The 13202-nt window shown below is 30.4% G+C and overlaps 1 protein-coding gene and 1 long non-coding RNA gene across 5 annotated transcripts in view; both read right to left on the reverse strand.

The window, feature by feature from the left end:
• LOC126741951 (zinc finger protein 675-like) overlaps positions 1-13202 on the reverse strand; it is a 252011-nt gene that overhangs the window by 11575 nt on the left and 227234 nt on the right. The window lies entirely within an intron of this gene.
• Positions 10610-12418, reverse strand: LOC126741958 (uncharacterized). Of its 2 annotated transcripts, XR_007662446.1 has the most exons (4): positions 11659-12418; positions 11377-11511; positions 11174-11307; positions 10610-11117 (listed from the first exon to the last, which is right to left on the reverse strand). It is a non-coding gene; the product is annotated as an uncharacterized LOC126741958 (long non-coding RNA). The 2 variants fall into 2 exon arrangements; XR_007662445.1 differs by having other exon boundaries at positions 11377-12418.

Below are 13202 nucleotides of genomic sequence, written 5' to 3' on the forward strand. Positions count from 1 at the left end.
ATTGAAACACTAACTGTTCGTTGTTAAAATTATTACTTTTATAATATTCGATGTTGCCTTGGTTGGTTGTATCTGGTAAATTCCTAACAGTCTGGAAGTAGGTTTGAATGTTATCGGGATTACATAAATCAATTGGGAGATCAGCATAAGTTTTTTTTTCGTTAACTTAAGTTTTTCAGCAACGGTCCAAAATGCTTTGCCTTTTTTGTTAATCATTTGATTAAAAAATGTGTTTTTTCCCGAATTATTGCGTGTTTTGTATAATTTCTTAATTGTCAATAATATTGCAGATCTGGGTTTGATTTTTGAATTTTTTTATGCGCAAGGTCTTTTTATTTTATCAGAAGTTTAATATTGTCGGTGATCCATGAGCAAAATGGCTTATTTTCCTTTTTTTTTAGTTTTAACAGGAATATGCTTGTCTAAGAGCATGGTTATGTTTTTATTAAAAAAAATTGATTTTATCGACTATATTTATTAAATAATAAATACGTTCTCATGGAATGGCAATTTATCCGTGATAAAATTGTTGTAAAAATTATTGTTGTTGTTTAAATTATTGTAATCTCGAAACATTATGTGGTTCTTGATTTCTATTTGTGTTTTTCTATTTTTTCAAAAATAGAAAAAAATAAATTATGATCGGATATTGTCTCTGAAATTGGAGCTGATTGTGATATTATAACATATCCTTTACTACGTTTAAATTTTAAGAACTAATAAAAATGGAATATATTATATATTTAAATAAGACGCAGATCGGTCAACAATAGATATATTGATCAAAAAAAGATAAATAATTTTAAAATTTGGTGACGTTTTATGGTTATATTTTGACATATTAAACAATTAAATACCACTTCCGGTGTAGCCAACTTATACTTAGAATCAACTTATGTTCAATTTCATTTACTATATATATTTGCTTAACCATTCCCCTCTTATACTGCCTCATCTCAAAACGGTAAAAAACATTTGCAATACATTTTTAACAGATCCTCATAGGGATGAATGAATTTTTTTTTGTGTGTCTAGTATGTAAATGTCCTGTGTCTAGAATAAATTCGGAAATGTTATATGAGTTTATTAAAACAATAATAATTACAAATTTAGAGAAAATTAAATGGTTAATGTTTAAAAATTGGTTATCTAGTATTTTGTACAATTTGTGATAATAATGCAGTAAATAATAAGGCCATGAGTAATTTTTAACCTTTTAATGAATTCAGCATAGTTTAACCACATCCTATTTATCCAGCAAGACCTCTATTTCTTTTGACACAGTTTATTTATTGAAATATATTTTTAATAACTGGCTGAATTCAATTCTGGGGTATATTCAGTTTACTGAATATATTTTCAGCAAAGAGCAAAATGACTTCTTAATATCCTCTCTTCGGAAATCTAATAATAAAAAGGTAATTTTACATTTAGATGCCACAGGTAGTATTGTCCAACCTATCATGTTTCAGATAGCAAAGCGATTTTTTTTTAAAACAGAAGTTTGTAATATACGATAGGCGTAAAAATAGTTTGCTAAAGTGGGAAATAAGTGCGTATCTCCAGTTTTTGAAATGGTTTGATCCCAGCGTGATTATATAACAATTGCAAACTGCCTAAATAATTAATAAATTTAACTATTGAATAATTTTTTTTGGATTAATATAGCGAAAAATGGCAAATATTTTATACGCTGATTTTTCTTTAGCAGAAATTCGTGTGTTTATTATTTAACAAAATGAGTTTATTATGGTATATTAATGATTTTTGGTTTAATTGTAATATATAATAAAACAGTCAATAGTGTAGTTACTCCTATTCAGATTTGTTGTGCACACTTAATAAACATTTTAGTATAATATTAAAGTTTTGTTAAGGAAAACTGTTGCAGCTGTTGTTGCAAATGTTAAAGATTTCGTCCAGTAGGTAGTTTGCTAAACAAAAGCTGTTAACATTTAATTCTTTTTTAAATTGAAACACCTATTGTTTCAAAATAGTGATTTGAAAAAGAATTTAACATAGACACAAGAAACTAAGCAAACAAAAAACTGTACATTTTTTTAAAAATCCTCATTTTATTTTAGATTTATTACAATCCGAAAAATAGTTAATCTATACATATGCAATGGCAGTGTTAGTAATTTAATTTTTTTATTCCGACATTGTTATCGTATATTATTTAACATTACTTTTCTTACCTACACCTCTATGGTGATGTCTTATTAGAGATCGTTCTAGCAATGCCTAAGGAAAAAACTATTTATACTCTATTTCAGAAGTGTGTAGAGCAATAAAACCTCATTAGGTATGCAAAAGTGGTACCTGGTGATCCACCAATATTTTATGCCACTACCTTAGTTGGGTATTAGTTTCAATGTAAAATTCTTTCTTTTCGTTGATTGCAGGTAGTGCCACCCGATTTTGGGTAAATTTATGAGTTTTGCCCATTGTTACCCACTAACATGATAACACAGATAATAATTACAGATAAACATTGAAAACGGTTCGCCAAAGGCGTGCAACTGGGACTTGTTTTTTACCTTATAATTAATGTACTTAAATGCTATTTTATTTTAGAAAGTTACTTTTGTTTAAATGGAATAATATATTTTTTTCACAAATTTATTGAACATAATATGTAGAGTAAAACAGTTGAAAATGTCACTTTTGGATCTGGCACTTTTTGAACAGTGTATAACAATTTTAAATTATAATAGATTTTAGTCTTCTTCGTCATCTGACGAACTGTTATCACCTCTTGACATTATAATTAAAGGATCGACTGTCTGATCGATGAGGTTGTCAAGATCCCACATTTTGTCCTCTTGCTTAATTACATGCTGGACTGCTTTTCGCCAATTCTCTGGTGTCGCTTCCGTAATGGCTTGATCATAGCTTAACATCTTTCATTTTAAAAGTCGTGTTTTGTCTTGCTACAAATCCTTTTACCTGCGCCCATATCAGTTCTATAGGATTTAGTTCGCAATGATATGGCGGTAAGCGCAGTACAGTTATATTATATTTTTCGGCTATATCTTCGGCGTATTTCATGAAACGAGTTTTGTGTAAGTTTGCTATTGCCAGCAGTTCTTTTTTTATCAAATTTGCTTCAAACGCAATACCTTTTGCAATCAGACAATCGATAATTTCTTGCTTTCTCCAACTTGAAGTTGGCGTCTTCTCTATTCGCCGTGAATGATAGCTTGCGTTATCCATAACCACCACCGAATTAGCCGGAAGAAATTTTATCATTTCACCAAAATAGTCCTCGAAAACGTCTGAGTTCATGTCTTCATGATAATCTCCTGTGCGAGTCGACTCAAAGGTTAGCAGACCTTCTTTTAAAAATCGCTCTTCGCTTCCAATATGTGTGATTATAAGTCTTTTTCCTTTTCCCGAAGGTACTTTAATACCCGTAGACAGGCCTTCTATGAAAGCTTGGCGAGCACTGGTTATATTTTTGTCTTGCCACATTTTTTGGACTATATAACCTTCGTTAATCCACGTCTCATCAAGATAAAAAACTTTCTTTTGCTCCCTGCGGTACTGCTTGATACTTCTCAAGTATTGTCGTCTCCAACAAACAATTTCGTCGCTCTCCAGTAAAAGTGCTTTGCGGTTATGCTTTTCCCAGGCAAAATCCATATTTTTTAAAGTTTTCCATAAAAGTTTTCTACTTATCAACGGAATACTGTCATCCCGGCCAAGCTCCATTCAAATTTTGTCTAGGGTGGGTATTTCCTTTTTAAAATAAAAAGAGTGAACTTTTCTTCGAATTATACATTTAGCATTTTCATCAAGGACTTTTGTAGGTCGTCCTGGCTTTTGCTTGGGAGATTCCACTTGACCTGCTACTTTTCTTTCCCGCAACAATTTGAAATTGGTGGACTTTCTAATTCCACTCATTCGAGAACATTTTTCAACAATTTCTTGCACAGTAAAACTAGGGTAATCGTGTTTTATGCAATCATGTACATTTAAAATAATAACTTTTTCACTCAGCGATAGTGGAGAATTTTTAGTACATCTTTTCGTTGGACTGAATACCTCCATTTTTTAAATATTGGGATAATAATATTGTGATTACACTACAGCGTAGCAGTGACTACTAACGTTTAAAATATGATTTAAAAGTATTTATAGTCTGTATATATTACCTGACCCCATTTTTGCATGTTACAAAGCGTTAAAAGATAGGTACCTATACAAAAGGATTAAAAGTATTTATTTAGTATTTAATCTCTTTCAAAATAAAGGCATTTAATCCGTGAAAATTAAATTCATAAATATTATAAGTACCTGCGCCTATGAACTACCACGAAATGTAGCCAAACAGAACGGAATTCCCCAGTTTATTGCTCTATACACTTCTGAAATAGAGTATAAAAAAATTATCTCTTGCATAAAGAGCTTCGAAAAAAACGAAGTAATAATAGTAATAAAACAAGTAATAATAATTGCAATTGTTAAGTATGCACTGTTTTAAGTAAGTTATGTCAGATTTGTTTGAATAGTAATTGTTTTTCCTTCCATGGCTCTCTTATTTTTTGTTATTTTTAAAACATTGCTGTTATAAATTATTACGTTATGCATCATAATTTATAACAGCAATGTTTGATGATGATGCAAAATTTGATGATGCCGCCAAATTTGAATTTGGCTTATATTACAATTATGTTAATTTGTCTTATCGAAATTAATGTTTTTTTTTTCAGTTTTCATCTGTGCGAAAACATTTAAGCAACGATTTTCGTCTAATTTTCATTGCTTAATTAGTTTGGTGGTTCTAATATTTTATTATGTTATTTTCCCGGATACATGCAATAAAGTGCTTTTAATTTTTTATCTCGCAAACGAAGAGAGATATGTAAGATACTCAGGAGATAAAAAAGTGTATATATTTTTAGCTACCTAATTCGAAACAAATGATACATTGAAAAAAAGTCTGTGGCGCATAATTTTTTTTTCTAAAATATTGGTTAGAAAATACCCTGCATACATGTCATTTATAAGAGAAGAAATATTTTTACTTAAACAAAATCGTTGGTGACTCTTATGGTTGGTGATTATTATAAAATATACAATTTCCATTCTATACCCGAAGATTTAAAAAAACATTGATTTAAAACCTTTTTTAATGACACCTGTCAATGTTAATATACAAGACTGATATATCTTTCTTATAATATTATATGTAAAAGAAAAAAGATCATTAAAATGATTTCACACCACACTACTCCTGTTTCTATTATTTAGGGGTTGAATTTGGTTTAATTAAAGCCACAGAACTAAAATTCGGCGTGCAGAAAAAATCTCCTTCAAAATAAAAAGTAACTTTTATTCCAGATATTTCTGAAGACTATTGTATGTATTTATGGTCATCCTGATGTATGATTAGATAAAAATAATACAATACCTACAATTAAGCTATAATTCCATTGAAAAGTAAACTTATTTTGTTACTATTACTATACTTACTTATTACTATAATTATTTTGATTAGAATCGGGCACGTCTTCTGCTCTTTGGTCTTTGTGAGGCATACTTTATCTTGCCACACTGAGAATTTCCAAATATCTGTCCAAAATAATATTTAAATAATTAACGAAACAACAAAGAAAAGAAAAAAAACGACAAAAAACAATTATAAGAGATAGATTAATACTACTTAGATAGGAAACTCCCATAAGAGCCAATAGAACACTGAAACGTCGATGAATGTTGCGCCCTCTAAATTTCGAGAAGTAATACTAACAGGAAACGAAAATACATTTGTGACGTCATAATGGCGAGAAAAAAATTGATGATGGCGCCAAATTTGAATTTTGCTTTTTTTACCGGACCCTTTAAATTAGTGGAAACTCTCGGAAACTATAAAAGGCAGATTGAAAAAATGTTTTTAAATTGAAATTTGAAAATAACAAAAAAGTGTTAAGCTAAATACATAGATCTGGGTTTCAGAAAATAAACAAAAAATATTCACCAAATGTATTACTATATTATAAAAAGAGATTATAGCAAACAATTCACAAGTTATACAATAAAAAATTATATATGCATAAAATAAAAAACTGCTAAACATTAAATAAAATTAAAAATATCGTCTAAATTTGACAATGTATAGGTTACAAAATAATTAGGAACTTTGTTGTATGAAGAACATAGTCTGTAAAGTTTATATAGAGTGTTACAAATGATTATGGAAAATGTCGGGAAAAGTTGGTTCCTATTAAAAGACAAATTTTTTGTTGAGATTCGACGCGAAAAGTGTATACTTCGGCAATAAAAATGATGAATGGCACCTTACCTTTGGAATTTCTGGGTGAGTATCGCAGGGATCCCTGATTTCCTCTGGAGAACTTGACAGGATTCTGCTTGTTTCAAAGTATTCACTTAGATTAGATTTTCTTAAAAACAATGTAGACTTTTGCGAAAAAGAACTTGCGAAGAACTACCTTTTGAGAATTACTCTTTTAATATACTTTTCAGAGAGAGACGACTGGTGGCGCTTCAATCGCAAGACTGCTAAGTCGTCTGCGCATCCAGGTGCCAACCAAGTATTGTCAATGTATAAATATAAAAATTTTACTTTAGACGCGGGAAATAATTGTTGCAGCTATATTTTCCGCCCACCAAAACGGACGTTTTTCTTTATATAACAAAAATTTTTAAATAGTTCAAACAAAAATTGCGAAAATTAATCATTTATTTACCACTTTAACATTTCACCATTTTCTACCCGAGTAGTACAAAAAAATAAATAGAGAGAGAGAAAAAAAACCCAAATTAACAACCTTGATACTAATTTCTAAACCTAAAACTATAAACCAAAAGTGGTATTTAAATTTATGAATGTATGAAGCTAATCCATCGGCAAGGGACACAACTTTACGATGGGCCGTTTGAACAATCCGTTCTGTGTTCGCACCGTGACTACTCGTATATGGCCATCATTACCGGGATGTACTTCTACAATTCTACCAAGTAACCAATTCATTGGATTCTTGGTTTCATTTTTTATGAGAACCAAAGCATTTATTTTAATTTCACTTAGTTTTTGGACCCACTTAGAACGCTGTTGTAATGTATGCAAGTACTCGTCTTCCACCGAACCCAGAAATCGGTATTCATACGCTGAATTAGCTGCCATCTAGAGAGACCGTTCAATTTAAGAGAAGACATGTCTGGACTGGGACAAGTAGTAAGGGGTTCTAAGGTCAGAAAATGACCGGGGGTCAATGAAACCAGATCGTTGGGGTCTGAACTTTGAGGACAAAGCGGACGAGAATTTAAGAGCGATTCGATTTGTATAAGCAAAGTATTTAACTCTTCATACAAGAGCAACTATTTCTGCTACTCGTGTACACTTTTTAAATCTGTTTTAATAACTATATGCTTCAGTGCGAGATAAAGTTGAAATCCATAGCGACAACAGAGAAACTGTTTGCTTTCTTAATAAACTTCAGAAACTGCTAAAGAAAAAAGTCAAAAAAACAGAGTCTAGATTGTATCAACAATTTGAGCTAGGTTCAAAAGACTGGTTAAATTAATAATAGTATTTAGTAACCTCACTAGTTTTAGGATCCAGTATACTTAAAATGTAGTGTTTTGTATAAGACATTTAGTTTTTGTTAATTTTTATCTAATCTCTCCTATTATGCACAATAACTAAATATAAAGTAAACAAATTAATAAATATTACATTTAGGATACAAAGTGTGTTTTTTCTTATAAGTAAAATTTGGTACTTGGTTAGTACTAAATATGAGATGAAGCTTTCATAAGTAAGTTATTATAATAATATGCCATAATATGTATAAATTAAAACTAAAAAAATTAATAAAGGACATGGAATGTTATCCCCATTAATAATAACCACTAAATAAAAATAAATCTTAATACCAAAAAATAAGGAAATATATACAATTTTAAGACAAACCAAAACATTTTACCTTTTTGTGTCAAAAAGTAAATCTTTAATGTCTTAATCCACAGAATAAATGGGCCTAAGTAATTTGTACCACCTATTATCTCATCACTTATTATAAACACCCCACTGATAACCACCACCAAAAACTAAACTTAATAAATTAAAACTTTTGGTTGATTTTGGTCATCAGTCTTGTGATTTGGAGGTGTTATTTGTATTTTTTGGAGCCGCTTTAAAACAAGTCATGCACTAACAACCCTAACAACCCCCTTGCATTGATTGCGCCCAGAAAGTCAGAAACAGGCCAATAGCTCTCTGGAATTGAATGGAACAGTGCTTGCGCACCACAATGGAATAGACGTTCATACTCATTTCTGATGATTTTATTCGTTAACACATATTTATAAGACAAAATTATTGGATGCCTTTTATCAAAGGGTTGATCCGAATGTCTAAGCCGACCTCCAACACGTAACACACCATCTTGTAAAAATGGATTAAGAGACAAAATTTGACTATTCTTATGGATTACTTTTATTATATTACTATTATTATATTCCTGAGCAAAGCACTGAATTTGTACGTTTCTTACTAAGGAAATTAAGACATTTCTTAATTCTTCTTGTCGCAAACTACCACGAATCCTATCATTTGATTAAGCCTTGAGATTGAAAATAAAACGCAAAATATATGCTGTTACATTCAGCATTTTTTGAAATGAAGAATATTTAGTAATTATATTATCAATTTCACTACTCGAGTTTAATACAATACAAGAGACACTTCGTGTTTCGGGAATCTCTGATACATCTGGTAATGGAAAATTTAAATTCGACTATGTTGCAAGAGCCAATAAGGATCATGCTACCAAAATTCACAATTATCCAAAAGTTCCACCGAACTTCATTTTTCACTTACGTGGTTCCAGTCCTGATGATCAGTTACAGTTCTAATTTCACTTACACGATTCGCAACAAAAGTTTTAAATTTATTTGATTCATTTCTTATCCAAAAAAGAGCTATTGATGAATCAATTTTGTTCGAAAATTTTCGTGGGTTTTCGATTTTCGACCAAAAAAAAATTTTTTTTTTACTTGGGTTTTTTTAGTGAAAATTGCCAGTTTAGGGCTAACATTAAAATTTGTCAATAATCATTTTAAAAAAAAATTGTACCGTGGGAAAAAACCAGTTTTCTTTTATTTTTCCCACATTTATACTTATATCTCGGCTTCTATACCTTCGACTCAATTCGTTTATGGTTTCCTTTATTCCTTAGTTCTTTTCCTGTCAAATATTTTTATATCTAATTACTATTGGCTTTTAAAAATAAAACTGAAAAATAAAAAAAATCACGAAAAAACCCGGTTTTTTTATCCCCAAACATGAATTCTTATGGGACCTAATCTTTCTCTTTATATTGTGGCACTTGTTTAAATCTTGGAAAATTTTCCATTAAGCTTTTTTACTAGTTTTTAAATGGTCTTTAACCAGAAAAAAGAAATTTTGAATTCGGAGCATATATTGAAAAAATTGTCATTTTTGACCCCGGATTGTGTTCGAAAATCGAAAAATGCAAAGAAATTGGGTTTCTGTTCATTTTAGAGTCAAATTGGTAATAACCTTTTTTAAAGGTACTCTGAAGTAGTGCAGGATAGAACAATAAAAAATTGACATTTTTCCATAGGGCTCTTGATAATTCGATATTTATGTTTTACAGTTTTATTCAATTTTCTCCGATTCTATAATAGCTAGAACCAATTCGTTTTGACAGGCGAATACCTCTTAATATACCCATGAACTTTTATTTAATACAAAAAGTTGTCAGAGTTATAGTTTAATTATAAAAAAATAAAAACCATTTTTTCGAAAATTTTCGTGGTTTCGCCTATCGATTTTCGACCAAAAAAAAAATTTTTTTTACTTGGGTTTTTTTTAGTGAAAATTGCCAGTTTAGGGCTAACATTAAAATTTGTCAATAATCATTTTAAAAAAAAAATTGTACCGTGGGAAAAAAATGTTTTTTTTTTTCCACATTTTTACTAATATCTCGGCTTCTATAGCTTCGATTCAATTCGTTAATAGTTTCTTTTATTACTAATTCTTTTCCTGTTAATTCTTTTCATATTTTATTACAATTGCTTTTCAAAATAAAAAAATCGACATAAAAACCCGGTTGTCTTATCCCAATACCCTAATAAATAGGACCCTCTTTTCCCTTTATATTGTGGCACGGATAAATCGTGGAAAATTTACTTATTAAACTTTTCTACTAAGTTTTGAATGGTCTTTAAGGTAAAAAAATAAGTTTTGAATTTGAAGCATAATTTGAAAACGCAAATGAAATTACTTTAAAAACAGCGATTATCTGCATACTTTGGTGAATACGCCATAACGTTTCGCCAGTACGAGAGTGAATTAATTGATCAGTCTGTTTCAGCATATATATTAATTATTAAATACATTATATACTAAAAATATTAATTAACATTAATATTTTTAGCTTTTATATATTTTCTTTTTCTTGGATGGCCTTTTCAATAAAAAGATTTACTTTACTCATGAGACATAAACTTTTTTGCTCTTGGTTTAACCTGGCTTCTTAGGGCTAAAAAGCCTATTCCCTTCACCAAAAATGTAGGAAATAGAGAAAATAATATTGTCATTTGCCAATAACAACCTTCATTCTCCTTAATGTTTTTAGGCTCTAATGTTACATAACATAGAATTATAATTTTTAATAAAGATATTACATGTGTGTCTATATTATGTGTTATGCTTTAATACATGTTTTCCTTATCTTAATAAAATTTTTTTATATAGGTACATATAATTTCTGCCTATTCTATGTGAACTATACAATTATTATTTAAATAATGTATAAAACTAATTCACTTATTAAGGTTACAAAATATTTATTACATGTCAAACCTGTATACAACTGAACTTTGTTATGACTATTTTTTAAATGCTCATATGAAAAACTTAATTTGCAAAACTTAATAAGCAAAATGAATTTCGGCTCTGCTGTTGGTGTAAAATTGAAATCATATCTCTTACTGGAATTTGAAACGGGCTCACCTTCTACCAAATTGTTGACAGTTTCTCTGTTTGAAGTACCATGCTTCAAAGAAGTGGACAAACTTGTACTGGGTATAGATAAGTTTGTACTAAGCAATTCTGTATGTACCTTGAAAAAAATCAAGCTTCGAAATAAATAAAGATAAGTTGGAAGTATAGACCTACCTAGGTTTTTGACAATTTCTTTAATTTCTCCTTGGTTAACCTCTTTGCATGTGGAAAAGTAGTGAGGCCATTCATTGTATTTTTGTCAACAATTACATACCAATGCATGGACTGAAAGTTTTTTATCCATTTGCCTACAAGGAACAAAATTTATAGAATACCTCATTTAGGTATTAAAAAAATGAAAGATTTAGTAAAAATACCTTAGTATTCTTTAGCAGATATTTATTTTTTTTTTCCAGGGGCTCTTTTGTAAATTTAAAGATATGACAGGTCCGTTTTTCGCTAAGATGCTTTCAATCTGGTGCAAAACACATAACCTTTGTTGGTGTACTCCACTAAAATCACAAAAACAATCAAAACATTATGACATAACCTTAAAATGTATGTATTTTCATAAATTTCACGATTATTCACTAAAAATTGGTAATTATGAAACTGAATTTAAAAAAAAACTTTTGTATGTGTGTAATTGTGATACTTACATTTTATTTTCATATAGAAAAGTAAGAAAGATGTGGAGACTCAAAAATATCTTCCAACATTTGTTTGGATTTTGGGAACTGAGGGAACTCCCAGACTCACATTACCGGTGGCGTTTATGCTTGTGGGTAGTGATGCGAAGAGTCCGGATTAATCGTCCGTTCAATCCGAATATCAAATTATTCCGAATCAATCCGGATATCTAAATCGTCCGGACACACGCCGCCCGTTCATTCGACCGACAATGAAATAAAAGCTTGCACAAAGTGACACGAAGTTCCACGTTCCACCGGCTAAAAAAATCCGAATTAAATCGTCCGGACAAATAACCCGGCAATCGGCAATATCGTCGCGTCGCCTTGTGTCGCCTATTGCTTTATCTATCCTTATTGTACTCATTTAGAAACATAAGAGACAATATGAGAACGCCCAAACTTTTTTGTAAACAAAGCATTTTTGTAGTGATATTTTGCATCGTTTAAAATACACTTGATTTATTACATATATAATTAGCTATTTTAGTTTTAACATCATGTAGAAATACGTAAAAACGAAATGTCTAATGGGTTGCATAATGCATACCTTATATTCGAAAAACAGCTATAAAAAACGTTTATCAGACGGTCGAGCATCAAGCCCGAAACATGACATAATTTGCCGAACGGGCGAGACATCGAGCGGATGAATTCATCCGGATGAAAAAACCGAATTTTCAATTTATCCGAATCAATGCTGTCCGGATATTGAATTAATCCGGATTTTTACAACACTACTTGTGGGAGTTGTGGGCCGGAAAGTGAGATTGAAATGACAAGTGAAAGTCGGCGTCTTCTTCTTTTTTTCTTCGATTTTTATGGCTTAAGCCCGATAGCAACATTAGCAACCAACGTGAGTCAGAATTATGCAACAACATGTTAAGGTGGCTTTACATAAAGGAATTAAGCTGTTCATACCAAACAATACCAAAGTTGTCAATTCGTTTTTTTAGGCATAATTAAATTGTAAATAATGGCTGAGAGTTAAAGGGTACACTTTATATTATTAAAATTAATAACAGACAGAATTTTATAACTTAATTGCCACCGAATAGATGTAACTATTTAGTAGTATAGTACTTTTTTCAATCGGACCAAAGCAACTTGTTTTAAAATATTTCCAATGTTGATCTGGTTTACGATTTTATTACCGATTCATTTTAGAACCCTGACATAATTTTAATATATGGAAATTTTGAGAATATTTTCTACTAAACTAAAATTAAAGAGCGGAGCGTATTGTAACAGATCATGGTTCTCTGAAGCATGAAACCCAGAAATAAGTAAGTAATATTTCAATGAAATTTATTTCTGAATATAATATATAATAAGACCTTCCCTTTTCTCTCTGTATTTACTATAGATGTTAATTTTTTCGAAGTACTAAAAAAAGAAAAAATTGGGTAGAGCCCCATGCCGAGGCTAAGGTTTGAACTCGGAGCCTTATGAGGATACGGCAGGTCTCTCCCCCACTGCGTGTTTAGGGCACTCCTTGGATAATTGTGAAGATT

The sequence above is a fragment of the Anthonomus grandis genome, chromosome 11, assembly GCF_022605725.1.
Source record: "Anthonomus grandis grandis chromosome 11, icAntGran1.3, whole genome shotgun sequence".
Lineage (NCBI taxonomy): Eukaryota > Metazoa > Arthropoda > Insecta > Coleoptera > Curculionidae > Anthonomus > Anthonomus grandis.